This window comes from Leucopleurus acutus, assembly GCF_964270905.1.
Source record: "Leucopleurus acutus genome assembly, chromosome: 5".
Lineage (NCBI taxonomy): Eukaryota > Metazoa > Chordata > Mammalia > Artiodactyla > Delphinidae > Leucopleurus > Leucopleurus acutus.
Genome location: NC_139147.1, coordinates 131,039,902 through 131,053,490, shown reverse-complemented (window position 1 = coordinate 131,053,490; position 13,589 = coordinate 131,039,902). Strand labels below are relative to the sequence as shown.

The following is a 13,589-nucleotide window of genomic DNA, read 5'->3' as shown; positions in this document are numbered from 1 at the left end:
AAAACTAAACTCGAGTTGTAGGATGACTTCCTGAAGCATAGATTTGGTTGACCATTAAAATCATGTTTTTCCCAACCCATGGTATGTGTGACAAGTTAGGAAAGGGGGGATGGGGCAGCTACTGTATGTTGTCAAGGAAAGAAAATATACTGTTGGCATCGCCTTAAAAAATAGATAGGGAGAGAGATTGCAAAGTAAAGGGGATTTACTACTTTACTGTCTTGGAATTAATTCCTTTATATCTCTCACTTTCTGCGTGGTCTTTGATTCTCTCTGTTTCTCTATTTCTCTTTTTTCTGTTTTACTCACTGTCTGTCTCTGCCTCTGACTCTCTCCTTGAAATTTGCAGGCTTTCTTGATCTCTTTTTCTTCATCACATTTTTTCATTTGGTAGAGTGAAAGTATGCTGATAAGTACATTTTCTTTCTGAAAGAATATCCAAAATTTATTTTTATAATTTCAAGGAAAGTCAACTTTTACTTAAAAATTAAACACGAAGTTTTTATTTTTCTTAGCTTGCTGTACTCAGGACTCCTTTCTTTACCTTCTAAAGAAAAATTTCATAACCATATGTTTATGCAAATCATGATTTTTAGTCCAATAAATCTTTACTATGAGTCAACAATGAGAGAAAGAGACAGACCAGCAATGAGAGAGAGAGAGAGAGAGAGAGAGAGACCAGAGAAATATATCATCAATTTATTTATGAATGATTCACCAGCTGTCAGGCTTCTGTGTTGGAAAAAAAAAAAAGCTGTAGAACACTGTGTACTTTATATAGGGAAATCCATGTAAGTTACACTTTTACTTATATCAGTGTGTTCCTTGCAAACATGTGCATTAAGCAAGTGTAGGGACTCTGCAGGAATTGTACTGTCAACACCATGACAAGCTGGTTGAGGGGAAATCCTTTTGGGGATATTACAGTGAACTCTCAGCTAACAGCATCTGGTCCATTCTTTCCTCCATGTTTTACAACATCAGGCTGACTTCCCTTAGCTACCAAACTGTTGTGGGTTTCCTTTCTCCCTCTACACTCTCAGTTAGCATGTGTTCAGGGACTACAAGTTAATACTAAGTTGTTAATACCTAAGAAAAACCTTACAAAGGTAACTCTCTAGGAGCTAAAAAAATTTAACAATTACCACACATGACTAATGTTAACAATTTTTCCTACCTCAAATTTCTTCCATTAGTGGTAGATTAAGGGCAACTTAATACATCTTTCTTGGCTGGAAGATACCACTGTCTTCTTTTTACTGATTAAAGCGAATATCTGACTATAAATGGTTTAATTATATACCGAGGAAATTCCCTAGAAAATTATTAGGAGAACAAGAATAAAAGAAAGTACCTCTGATTAAAGTGATAATATTAATGACAATAACCAATAGTTACTTAATTTTTTACTATGTGCCAGGCACTGTTTTGAAATTTCAATAGATTATGTTACAGTATCCTCCCAACAGCCCTATAAAATAAGGTTACCAGAAAACACAGGATGCCCAGTTAAATTTGAACTTCAGATAAACAGCAAATAAATTTTTAGTATGTGTATGTTTCCATGCAACATTTGGGCATGCTGCATTTTTGTTTGCTAAATCTGGAAACCATTCTATAACATTTTTGTAAAAACCTTATTAACCCTGTTTTATAGATGAAGGAATTGAGGCACAAAGAGATTAAGCAACTTGCTCATGGTCACACAGCTAGGATTTGAACCCAGGCTGTATGATCCCAGAAGCCTGCCCTTAATCACTAGACACATTCTGTTCCTGCTGCGTGTGCCTAACCCAGCACATGAAGCTGAGGCTTCTCCATCCTGTGTATTGGCTTCACTCATAGTCAGCAAGTGGTTTCCTTGCTTTTCTACCGTGATACAAAAAAGAAAACAAAGCTTCCCCGGTTCTGAAAAACTGTTCTTGGCAGAAAGAGCAGGAAACTGTCCGGTTCTTGTTCTCTCTCATGAACACAGTCACCACATGCTCTTTTGAAAGAGGTTCACCAGTGTGCATCCATTGGAATGCTAGTTTGACAAGTTGTTAACAGGTGTTTCAATAGTCAAATCAGATTGGAGAAGAAAACGTGGGTTAAAATGTTTTTAAAGGTCTCTTAAAGGCAGAACTTTTCAGAGTCTTTAATAGTCTAATATTTACTGTGGCTTTCAAGGAAAGGATCTAGTAAATTATATTTCCTAAATTTTGACTACAGAATACACCTCCTCTTTTTTTCCATAACGTCTCATAGAAAACCCTTAGAGAATTCCTGTTTTATAATTTATAGAGAGAATAATAAGTATGGTGAGTCTCAAGGTACCCATCAACCAGCTTCAGTAATTATCACTCATGGCCAACCTTGTTTCATCTATATGCTGATGCACTCTTAATGGACTTTTAAAAAGTAATCCCATACATCATTATTCCACCCATAAATGGGGAAATGCCATTTTAAAGCATTCTGTCTCCCCTAAGCCAGGAAAAACCACAAGTTCAGGTGATCTCAAAGAGAATAATTCCTTCTCATTCTACCTGGGTTTTACAAAGAAAGGGATGATGTCACAAAGTCTCATTCTTCGTGGTTAACCATGCAAAATTTCTGCTCAAGTAATAGAATATCCTTGATGCAAATAGCCTCCAAATCTTCAGCACATCATCTCTATACTGGGATGGGTAACTTCCATACTGTGGTTAGGTAAACTCAAATTGTTCTGGCCACCACACACTTTCAGGGATGGCAGACCTTCTGGGTTTCTCCTCAATCCTCCAAGGAAAGCAACAGAATGACAATTTACTGCTCAGGCTGGCAGTCTAATACTGTTACCAATTTTCTAATGCTATGTGTTAAAATAAAAGTTCAAAGCCATACCTAGGAAAATACCGAACTTTCGTTAATTCAAGTTCTAGCATCATTTACCAGGTATAGGATTGAGAACAGGTCATTTAATCTATCTGAGCCTCAAATTTCCTAAACTTAAAGTTGGGGATAATGATCATAACTATAATTTCTATTTCACAAAGTTGTCTTTAGGTTCAAATGGCATGATATACATATGTAAGTGTGAACCATGATACAAATGTAAGGTGCTGCTGTTAGTCACCTGTCTAAAACAGAAACTTTCCAACTTTTTGGATAAAATCTAGGTGAGACTTAATTATACATTTTTTAAATGGTGGTAAAATATGCAGGACATAAAATTTTCCATTTTAACCATTTTAAGTGTACAGTTCAATTGCATTAGGTGTATTCACATTGTTGTGCTACCATTAAAACTATCCATCTCCAGAATTCCCTTCATCTTGCAAAACTGAAACTTCATATCTATTAAACAGCAATTCCCCAGCCTCCTCCCCCTCAGCCCCCACAAGCACCATTCTACTTCCTGACTCTATGAATCTGACTACTTCACATACCTTGTGTAAGTGGAATCATACAGTACTTGTCTTTTTGTGACTGGCTTATTTTACTTAATGTCCTTAAGGTTCTAGTTGATCCTTCATTATTTTTCAGCAAAGAAAACTTAAGGTATTAGATAGTTATCATGTCCTCTAGAACCACAGGCTAACAGCTTACCTTGTTTGTACTCAAGTCTCCCCCACTTGTGAATTCTAATGTATTTTGTCTTGGGGGAGACACACATCTGTATGTAAGTACGGCTTGAGGAGGGGAGAAGCTGGAGGGGAGAATAGAGAGGGGATACTACCACAGGTCAGGAAAAGCACAGTGAAGACCTGAGTTGGATCAGAAAGCAGTAGAATTGGAAAAGAAAAAAAGAGTTTCTTTTAAAAATTGTGAGGGCAGAAGAATCCCTGTGGATTGACTGTGGATATTAAGGAAGAGAAAGAAGTCAAAATAACCCTGTTTTCTGTTGGAAAAATGATGAAGCCATGAGATAGGGTACATGAAAGGCATTTAACATTTGAACTTCTTAAAAAGAAATATGAGAGGGAATTCCCTGGGGGTCCAGTGGTTGGTACTCAGTACTTTCTCTGCTGGGGCCCTAGGGTTCAATCCCTGGTTGAGGAACTAAGATCCTGCAAGGTACGTGGCACCACCAAAAATAAATAAATAAATAAAAGAAGAAGAAATGAAATAAGGGCTATAAATACCAAAGAAATTTATAATATTATGTATTACACAACACCATACAGCACAGTGGTTAAAGTACAGGTTCATGAATCAGACCACCAGGGTTTGAATGCCAGCTCAACCTTTTCCAAGCTGTGTGACTTTGGATGAGTAACTTAACCTACCTGTGTCTCAGTTTCCTCATCAGTAAAATGGGGATAATAGTGCTTCATGGAGTTATTGTGAGGCTTAACTGATTTAATACACAAAAGTACTTAGAAGCCTATATGGTAAATGCCTAAAACATTGTAACCATTGTGTTGTGTTGACTATATACAGTCACACAATTATCTCGTGTGTTGTTTATAATGTTCACATAACCAGTTAATTAAAATGTCAATTTTTTCTATTCATTCTTTTTATTCTCAAAGTATTTTCATGTCTTTTTTCATTTAAAATTGATGAGTTTTCTTCCCAGCTTTTGGCCCCTGGCACAATAAAATCTGGAAAAATATATATATATTTAAAATGTGACAAGAAGTTAAACAGATTTTATTCATTTCAACCATTGTTTGACTTACTAATTGGTTGATTTACTGGTCCTTCTTAACTTTTGGCTAGAATAGATTATTGATTGCCCTTTTATTTGTCTTCATCTTCATTGTTGTTTGAACACTACCTTTGAACACAGACAGAAACTTCTCAAGTCCTATAAACCTCTTTTTCACTTCTATTAAAATAAGAATTACAGTTACAGCTACCATACTGTAAGCATCCACTAGATGCCAGGCTCTTTGTATTTTGTATTTTGAATCCTCCTAATGACACAGTAAGGCATGTGACATTGTCTTGTTATTACATAACAGTAATGGAAAGGAGCTGTGGTATACTTGGTGCTGTAACTCTCTGGTGGCACATCTCCAACTTGTGGACTGGCTTATAGAAGCCGTACCAGATAAAACTCTTCCCTGTAAAACAAAAACCAGGGTTCTTGCCTCAGCTCACAAACAGCCCTTCCATCTCTCTCCCCTGCATTGTGGCTCCCTAATCGCCAGGGCCAAAGAACAGTGAAGCCATCCATGGGGACCTACAGGTCTTTCAGAGACATTTGCTGGACAGACCACTGTGCACTGAGGGTTTCTACTGGGACAAGTAGAAGGTCACTTCAGTTTACATTCACAGGCCTCTCCCACTTTTATGCCAATGCATTTTGCAAATTTTCAATGTGGTGAACTGATCAGGGACATTATATTGGGCTCATGTCATTTCAGTCAGCCAGCTTGCCACCATGGGCTCTTGAAAGCTTTCAAAGCACCCTAAATCCAAAGGAAGAATTAGTTTTTCTTTTCAGTCAGGGAAATAAAACTGGGGGAGAGATGATTAGAAATAAATAGAAATATTTCCTGAAGGAGAAATATTTCCCTTTGCTCAACGGGTAGTTCTTATTTGCCCTAATATGCTGCCCATTTTTGGCAGCAGGAAAGGAATACAGCAAGTATCTAAGTTAAGGCCTGAATAATATTTATAATAACAACAACCAAAATTATAGTAACAGGGGCTTCCCTGGTGGCACAGTTGTTGAGAGTCCGCCTGCCGATGCAGGGTATACGGGTTCGTGCCCTGGTCCGGGAGGATCCCACGTGCCACGGAGCGGCTGGGCCCATGAGCCATGGCCGCTGAGCCTGCGCATCCGGAGCCTGTGCTCCACAACGGGAGAGGCCACAACAGTGAGAGGTCTGCATATTGCCAAAAAATAAAAAAAAATAATAATAATAGTAACACACATAATAACAAATCTCATGTACTGAGTGCATCCTATGTGTTCAGTACTATGATGATGGCTTTGCATATATTACACATTTAATTCTCGTGATCCTCCTGCATAGGAGATAATGATTTTCTCATTTTACAGTGAGGGAAGTCGAGACATGCAAAAGTTTAAGTTAAATCATTTTCCCAGGATCATCTGGCAAGGTGTTGGTCTCAGGTCTAACCGACTCAAGCCCAGAGCTTTTCTGAAATGTCATGCAGTTCCACTCAATATAACACATAGTTTCATCCCTCCCCTCTCCTGCAGGCCTCTGTATTCTCCTATGCCCTGGATACCTCTCATTTGCGTGCCAGGCCTTTCAGCCTTCCTCATGGTGAGTGCAGGGCATATTCCTACCCTGAGTCCTTTCACAGCTAGTCAGCTTCCCTTCTTACCTCTGAAGTGGCATTCATTTACTTGACTCATTCATTTCTACCCAACTCTTTCACTTTTTAATTCTCTTTACTAACAGAGTTATTTCTCAGTTCCTAAAAGAAGAAAATAAAATAAACTTTAATTCATGGCAAGGTTTGTGCATCAAGAGATTTTTCATGAGCATACCTAACAAAATAAGGAGTGGAGTTTAATGCCATGAGCGAAGGTCCCTTTTAGAATTTCCAGAATCATCCCAAAGTTGAGTGATGTGTCTTGAATTCCAAACCTGGAAGGACACCATGATGGTTTATTGGACTCCCATCTAATCTAGAAGCAGACTCATTGTTCTAGAAGCAAAGTCACAAATGCAGGGGATAAAGGGAAAGATAAGAGAGTGAAATAAAGGAGGAAAAAAGGAGCACACACAGGACACCTTGATGATAAGTAGGGATGAAAACTCAAAGCCCTTGTGAAATGAGAAGATTGGAAAGAAAGCCATTATGTACCTAGAGGTAGCTGGACCCAACCCAAGATTGATTCTTTCATTAAAACAAAGCACATTGTGTGTGTCTGACACTGTTTTGGGGATAAAGCGGTGTCCATGATGGCAAAGATTCTGCTTTCAAGAAGTTTATGGGGGGGCTTCCCTGGTGGTGCAGTGGTTGAGAGTCTGCCTGCCGATGCAGGGGACACGGGTTAGTGCCCCGGTCTGGGAAGATCCCACATGCCGCAGAGCGGCTGGGCCCGTGAGCCATGGCCGCTGAGCCTGCGCGTCCGGAGCCTGTGCTCCGCAATGGGAGAGGCCACAACAGTGAGAGGCCCGCGTACCGCAAAAAAAAAAAAAAAAAAAAAAAAAAGAAGTTTATGGGGAGAGGAAGCCAGATACTTAAAAACACATGCACACACACAATTTAAAAAAAAAAAAGAAAATATCAAGGAAAAAAAATGAAACCACGTGATGAGAAAGAGATGGAGCAGGCATTACTTGATACTGGGTGGTCAAGAGACACCTCTCTGCAGAGGTTGCCTTTTCAGGACAGACCTGAATTCAGTGACCAAGTGAAAGTGCCAGGAGATGCAGAAGCAGGACATCCCAGGCATATGGAACATGAAGGCTCTGAGGCTGGAACACAATGTATTGGATAGAACAGCAGAGGGTCCTTTGGCTAAGTGTGCTTAGCAAGAATGTAAGGGGAGAACATGGTGGTTGGGCAGGGCTATATTAGGTAGGGTCTAGTGAGCCACTGTAAGGACTTTGGATTTTATGCAAAGAGTAATGGGAAATGATATAATATCTGACAGTGAGAGGGAATAAATTAAACAAGACTGGCCACACATGAGTTGATCATTGTTGGAGCAAATGGTGAATTCATAGGGGCTCATTATAAAAATCTCTATTTTTTTTATATCTTTCTAATTTTCTGCAAAAGAAAAATGTAAAAGAATGAGAGAACATTAGAGAGTTCTAAGCAATCAAGAGACTATTCTGATTAACATTTTTAAAAGAGCACTTGACTGCTGCCAGGGAAGGGGGACTGGACATCATGTCCTGCAGTCATCAGGGTCTCCACATCCTACACAGTGCACCAAAGCTGGTTAGCAAGCTCGAGGGAGCAGGATCAGTCACATGGGTACCAAACCGTGGTTCTTTCTAAAAAGTTACCTGTGATTTAAAAGGGTGAAGTGAATGTGATGTGGTGGGGAAAACAATGGGCTAGCATTCATGGGAAGTAGGAGATCTGCACGGCTAACTCTATCTGTCTGAGCCTCCGTTTCCTTATTTTTTCAGTGCAGCAATAGTGCTGACCTGTCCTCACAGAGTTGTAAGAATTAAAAGAGATGGCAGGTTATACAAAACCATGAAGGGTAGCACAAACATAAGGGGTTGTTATTATTTTGGATGTCTTCCTTTTGCAATTACTACCAGTACTGCAAATAGTCTTACTGCTAATAATATAGTCTTAGATTTCTAAAGGATTTGTTGGAGTGTGATTGCTGGACTGAGAACAGAGGTTATAAATATGGCAGGAAAGCAGTTAAGAAGATTGCCCTGCACAGACTTAAAAAAATGCCTGGGCATAGTCCAAAGGCTCCAGGTAAACTGGAGATATTTCAGAAGCTCAAGAATACTACCTACGTGTGCTTGAAGGCACAGGTGTGTGAGCACACACACACATTTTGATTTCTAGCACTGGAGGTGGGAGATGGTTTATTAAGTGTTTCTGTGGAACACCCCTTCCATAGAGTTCATAGCATGTTTGAGCCACTACCTCAGAAACCATGAAAACCTATGGAAATGACCTGTAAAAACAGAGCAGGAAAGCTTGCCCATGTCCCATGGTTTTGTTCCAGCTCTGCTCTTTAAAACATTCCTCTAAGGGGACGGCACTTGTTTTTCTCCCCAGGCCATGCTGTCATTTAGTTGCATAACCTCAGTTTTATCTTTTAAATAATATTTGGGGATGCTTCTTACATCAAGGTTTTGGTTTCCTCTGATGCAACATAACCCTCCCCCCGCCACACACACACACACACACACACACACACACACACAGCTTCCAATCTTAGTTCATAAAAAAGCCCCAGATTCCAGATCGTCCACTAGTGGGACACTGAGGGGTATGTTTGAGCAGAGAGAAGCGAGCCTCTGCATGGGTTCAGAAGATGGTGTCGGATTCACACAGCTTGTGTTTTCACCTCTGCTCTACCACTTATATACTGTGTGACCTTGGGCAGGTCACTTAAGTCAGTTTCCTGGCTTGTGAAATGAAGATAATGATACTAACTACTTTGTATAATTGATAAGAGGATTAAATGTATGAGAAACACTTAGCACAGCTTCTAGGACAAAGCAAGCCTTCAAAAAGTATTGAGGGGTTATTGTGGTTATAGGCTGGTAGGAAGTGTTGTAAATTACTTTACTACAATGTCTCTCATTCAACTTCTCTTTGGCTAACTCAGTGGCTCTCAACTAGGGGTGGTTTTGCCCCCTAGGGGACATTTGGCAATGTCTGGAGACTTTTCGATTGTCACAACTGCGGAATTCTACTGGCATCTATGGGACAAAGGCCTTGGATACTGCTAAACATACTACAATGCACAGGACAGCCCCCACAGCCAAAATGTCAACAGTGCTGAGGTTGAGAAACCCTGGAAACTAAATAATGTGGGCTTTATAATTCAATGAAACCATATAATAACTTTAGTTACTCAGATCTGGGATCCAAAAAGTGTAAAAAGTGTTTTGATTGTAGAAACAGAAGCACTAATGATTAGCCTCGACAATTCCTGATCAAGTCACCCCTAGTGACTAGTAACTGTACGTGCTCATCAGAGAGTATGCAGCCTTTCTTCCAGCCATGAGGTGACTATTTATAACAATAATTCCTTACCTGACCAAAATAGTTTCTTAAGATTCACCACACCATTGTCCCTCTGTTTGCCATAGCCTGTTTTACTGAGATTTCAATTTCTCACCAGTTCAGGGGGACAAAAGATAAGTTTTATTCAGACACCAGAGACATCATCCAGGTTTTAGAAGCCTCCCTCATTTTCCTGGAATCCCATCTCAAAGATGACTAAAGTCTGAGATGGTTCTAAGGACACTTCTGTGTCTGCTGAACTATTTAACAGGATTTAAAAAGAGCAGCCTATTGGCTTTCTTTCCAATGGAGAAATTTAGCCAGGTAATAAGAGTGACAAGTGCAGGAAATTTCAGAAAATCCAAGGTGTTATGCAGCCCTCCGCTGTATTAAAAATTTTTGCTGACATCAGTGCAGACATCATCTTGTATTTATTTTTTCTTTCCTTACCTTTTGCTTATAAAATAGCTTTGTGTTTGCTTTGGTATTCTATTCAGAAAGCATAGTAGAATCAAAAAACCAAGGTTGCAAAAGTATAGACTACTCTTCCCAAAGATTAAATGTGCAATCAAAAAAGTACAATGTTTATTGTTGTGTATGGTATTAGGGAGTGTTCTAATTTCATTCTTTTACATGTAGCTGTCCAGTTTTCCCAGCACCAATTATTGAAGAGACTGCCTTTCTCCATTGTAGATCCTTGCCTCCTTTATCAAAAATAAGGTGATCATATGGACATGTGTTTATCTCTGGACTTTCTATCCTGTTCCATTGATCTATATTTATCTTTTTGTGCCAGTACCATACTGTCTTGATTACTGTAGCTTTGTAGGATAGTCTGATGTCCAGGACTCTGATTGCTCCAGCTCTGTTTTTCTTTTGCAAGATTGCTTTGGCCATTCGGGGTCTTTTGTGTTTCCATACAAATTGTGAAATATTTTGTTCTAGTTCTCTGAAAAATGCCATTGGTAGTTTGACAGGGATTGCACTGAATCTGTAGATTGCTTTGGGTAGTATAGCCATTTTCACGTTGTTGATTCTTCCAAAGCAAGAACATGGTATATCCCTCCACCTGTTTGTAACATCTTTAATTTCTTTCATTAGTGTCTTATAGTTTTCTGCATAAAGGTCTTTTGTCTCCTTAGGTAGGTTTATTCCTAAGTATTTTATTCTTTTTGTTGCAATGGTAAACGGGAGTGTCTCCTTAAATTTTCTTTCATATTTTTCATCATTAGTGTATAGGAATGCAAGAGGTTTCTGTGCATTAATTTTGTATCCTGCTACTTTACCAAAATCATTGATTAGCTCTAGTAGTTTTCTGGTAGCATCTTTAGGATTCTCTACGTATAGTATCATGTCATCTGCAAACAGTGACAGCTTTACTTATTCTTTTCTGATTTGGACTCCTTTTATTTCCTTTTGTTCTCTGATTGCTGTGGCTAAAACTTCCAAAACTATGTTGAATAAGAGTGGTGAGAGTGGGCAACCTTCTCTTTTTCCTGATCTTAGTGGAAGTGCTTTCAGTTTCTCACCATTGAGGACGATGTTGGCTGTGGGTTTGTCATATATGGCCTTTATTATGTTGAGGAAATTTCCCTCTATGCCTACTTTCTGCAGGGTTTTTATCATAAATGGGTGTTGAATTTTGTCGAAAGTTTTCTCTGCATCTATGAGATGACCATATGGTTTTTCTCCTTCAATTTGTTAATATGGTGTATCACATTGACTGATTTGCGTATATTGAAGAATCCTTGCATTCCTGGAATAAATTGCACTTGATCATGGTGTATGATCCTTTTAATGTGCTGTTGGATTCTGTTTGCTAGTATTTTGTTGAGGATTTTTGCATCTATGTTCATCAGTGATATTGGCCTGTAGTTTTCTTTCTTTGTGACATCTTTGTCTGGTTTTGCTATCAGGGTAATAGTGGCCTTGTTGAATGAGTTTGGTAGTGTTCCTCCCTCTTCTATATTTTGGAAGATTTTTGAGAAGGATAGGTGTTAGCTCTTCTCTAAATGTTTGATAGAATTCGCCTGTGAAGCCATCTGGTCCTGGGCTTTTGTTTGTTGGAAGATTTTTAATCACAGTTTCAATTGCAGTGCTTGTGATTGGTCTGTTCATATTTTCTATTTCTTCGTGAGGCAATTTTGGCAGGTTGTGCATTTCTAAGAATTTGTCCATTTCTTCCAGGTTGTCCATCTTATTGGCATAGAGTTGCTTGTAGTTATCTCACATGATCTCTTGTATTTCTGTAGTGTCAGGTTTTACTTCTCCTTTTTAATTTCTAATTCTATATACTTGAGTCTTCTCCCTTTTTTTCTTGATGAGTCTGGCTAATGGTTTATCAATTTTGTTTATCTTCTCAAAGAACCAGCTTTGAGTTTTATTTATCTTTCCTATCGTTTCCTTCATTTCTTTTTCATTTATTTCTGATCTGATCTTTACGATTTCATTCCTTCTGCTAACTTTGGGGTTTTTTTTGTTGTTCTTCTTTCTCTAATTGCTTTAGGTGCATGCTTAGGCTGTTTATTCGAGATGTTTCCTGTTTCTTAAGGTAAGATTGTATTGCTATAAACTTCCCTCTTAGAACTGCTTTTGCTGCATCCCATAGGTTTTGGGTCATCTTGTCTCCATTGGCATTTGTTTCTAGGTATTTTTTGATTTCCTCTTTGATTTCTTCAGTGACCACTTCGTTATTAAGTAGTGTATTGTTTAGCCTCCATGTGTTTGTATTTTTTACAGATATTTTCCTGTAATTGATATCTAGTCTCATAGTGTTGTGGTCGGAAAAGATACTTGATACAATTTCAATTTTCTTAAATTTACCAAGGCTTGATGTGTGGCCCAAGATATGATCTATCCTGGAGAATGTTCCAGGAATACTTGAGAAAAATGTATATTCTGTTCTTTTTGGATGGAATGTCCTATATATATCTATTAAGTCCATTTTGTTTAATGTATCATTTAAGGCTTGTGTTTCCTTATTTATTTTCATTTTGGATGACCTGTCCATTGGTGAAAGTGGGGTGTTAAAGTCCCCTACTATGAATGTGTTACTGTCGATTTCCCCTTTTATGGCTGTTAGTATTTGCCTTATGTATTGAGGTGCTTCTATGTTGGGTGCCTAAATATTTACAATTGTTTTATCTTCTTCTTGTATCAATCCCTTGATCATTATGTAGTGTCCTTCTTTGTCTCTTCTAATAGTCTTTATTTTAAAGTCTATTTTGTCTGATATGAGAATTGTTACTCCAGCTTTCTTTTGGTTTCCATTTGCATGGAATATCTTTTTCCATCCCCTCACTTTCAGTCTGTATGTGTCTCTAGGTCTGAAGTGTGTCTCTTGTAGACAGCATATATATGGGTCTTGTTTTTGTATCCATTCAGCCAGTCTGTGTCTTTTGGTGGGAGCATTTAATCCATTTACATTTAAGGTAATTATCAATATGTATGTTACTATTCCCATTTTCTTAATTGTTTTGGGTTTGTTATTGTAGGTCTTCTCCTTCTCTTGTGTTTCTTGCCTAGAGAAGTTCCTTTAGCATTTGTTCTAAAGCTGGTTTTGTGGTGCTGAACTCTCTCAGCTTTTGCCTGTCTGTAAAGGTTTTAATTTCTCCATCAAATCTGAATGAGATCTTTGTTGGGTAGAGTAATCTTCTTTGTAGGTTTTTCTCCTTCATCACTTTAAATATGTCCTGCCACTGCCTTCTGGCTTACAGAGTTTCTGCTGAAAGATGAGCTGTTAACCTTATGGGGATTCTCCTGTCTGTTATTTGTTGTTTTTCCCTTGCTCTTTTAGTATGTCTTAATATCTTTTAATATGTTTTCCTTGTATTTAATTTTTGACAGTTTGATTAATATGTGTCTTGGCTTGTTTCTCCTTGGATTTATCTTGTATGGGACTCTCAGTGCTTCCTGGACTTGATTAACTATTTCCTTTCCCACATTAGGGAAGTTTTCAACTATAATCTCTTCAAATA

The 13,589-nt window shown here is 38.4% G+C and overlaps 1 protein-coding gene and 1 pseudogene across 2 annotated transcripts in view; one reads left to right on the top strand and one right to left on the bottom strand.

Moving 5' to 3' along the window:
* LOC309961725 (ras-related protein Rap-1b-like) overlaps positions 1–13,589 on the bottom strand; it is a 151,157-nt pseudogene that overhangs the window by 25,154 nt on the left and 112,414 nt on the right. The window lies entirely within an intron of this gene.
* Positions 1–13,589, top strand: part of ACP3 (acid phosphatase 3) — a gene marked incomplete at both ends in the record, with an annotated part of 50,564 nt that overhangs the window by 553 nt on the left and 36,422 nt on the right. The gene's annotated exons all lie outside the window — the stretch shown is intronic.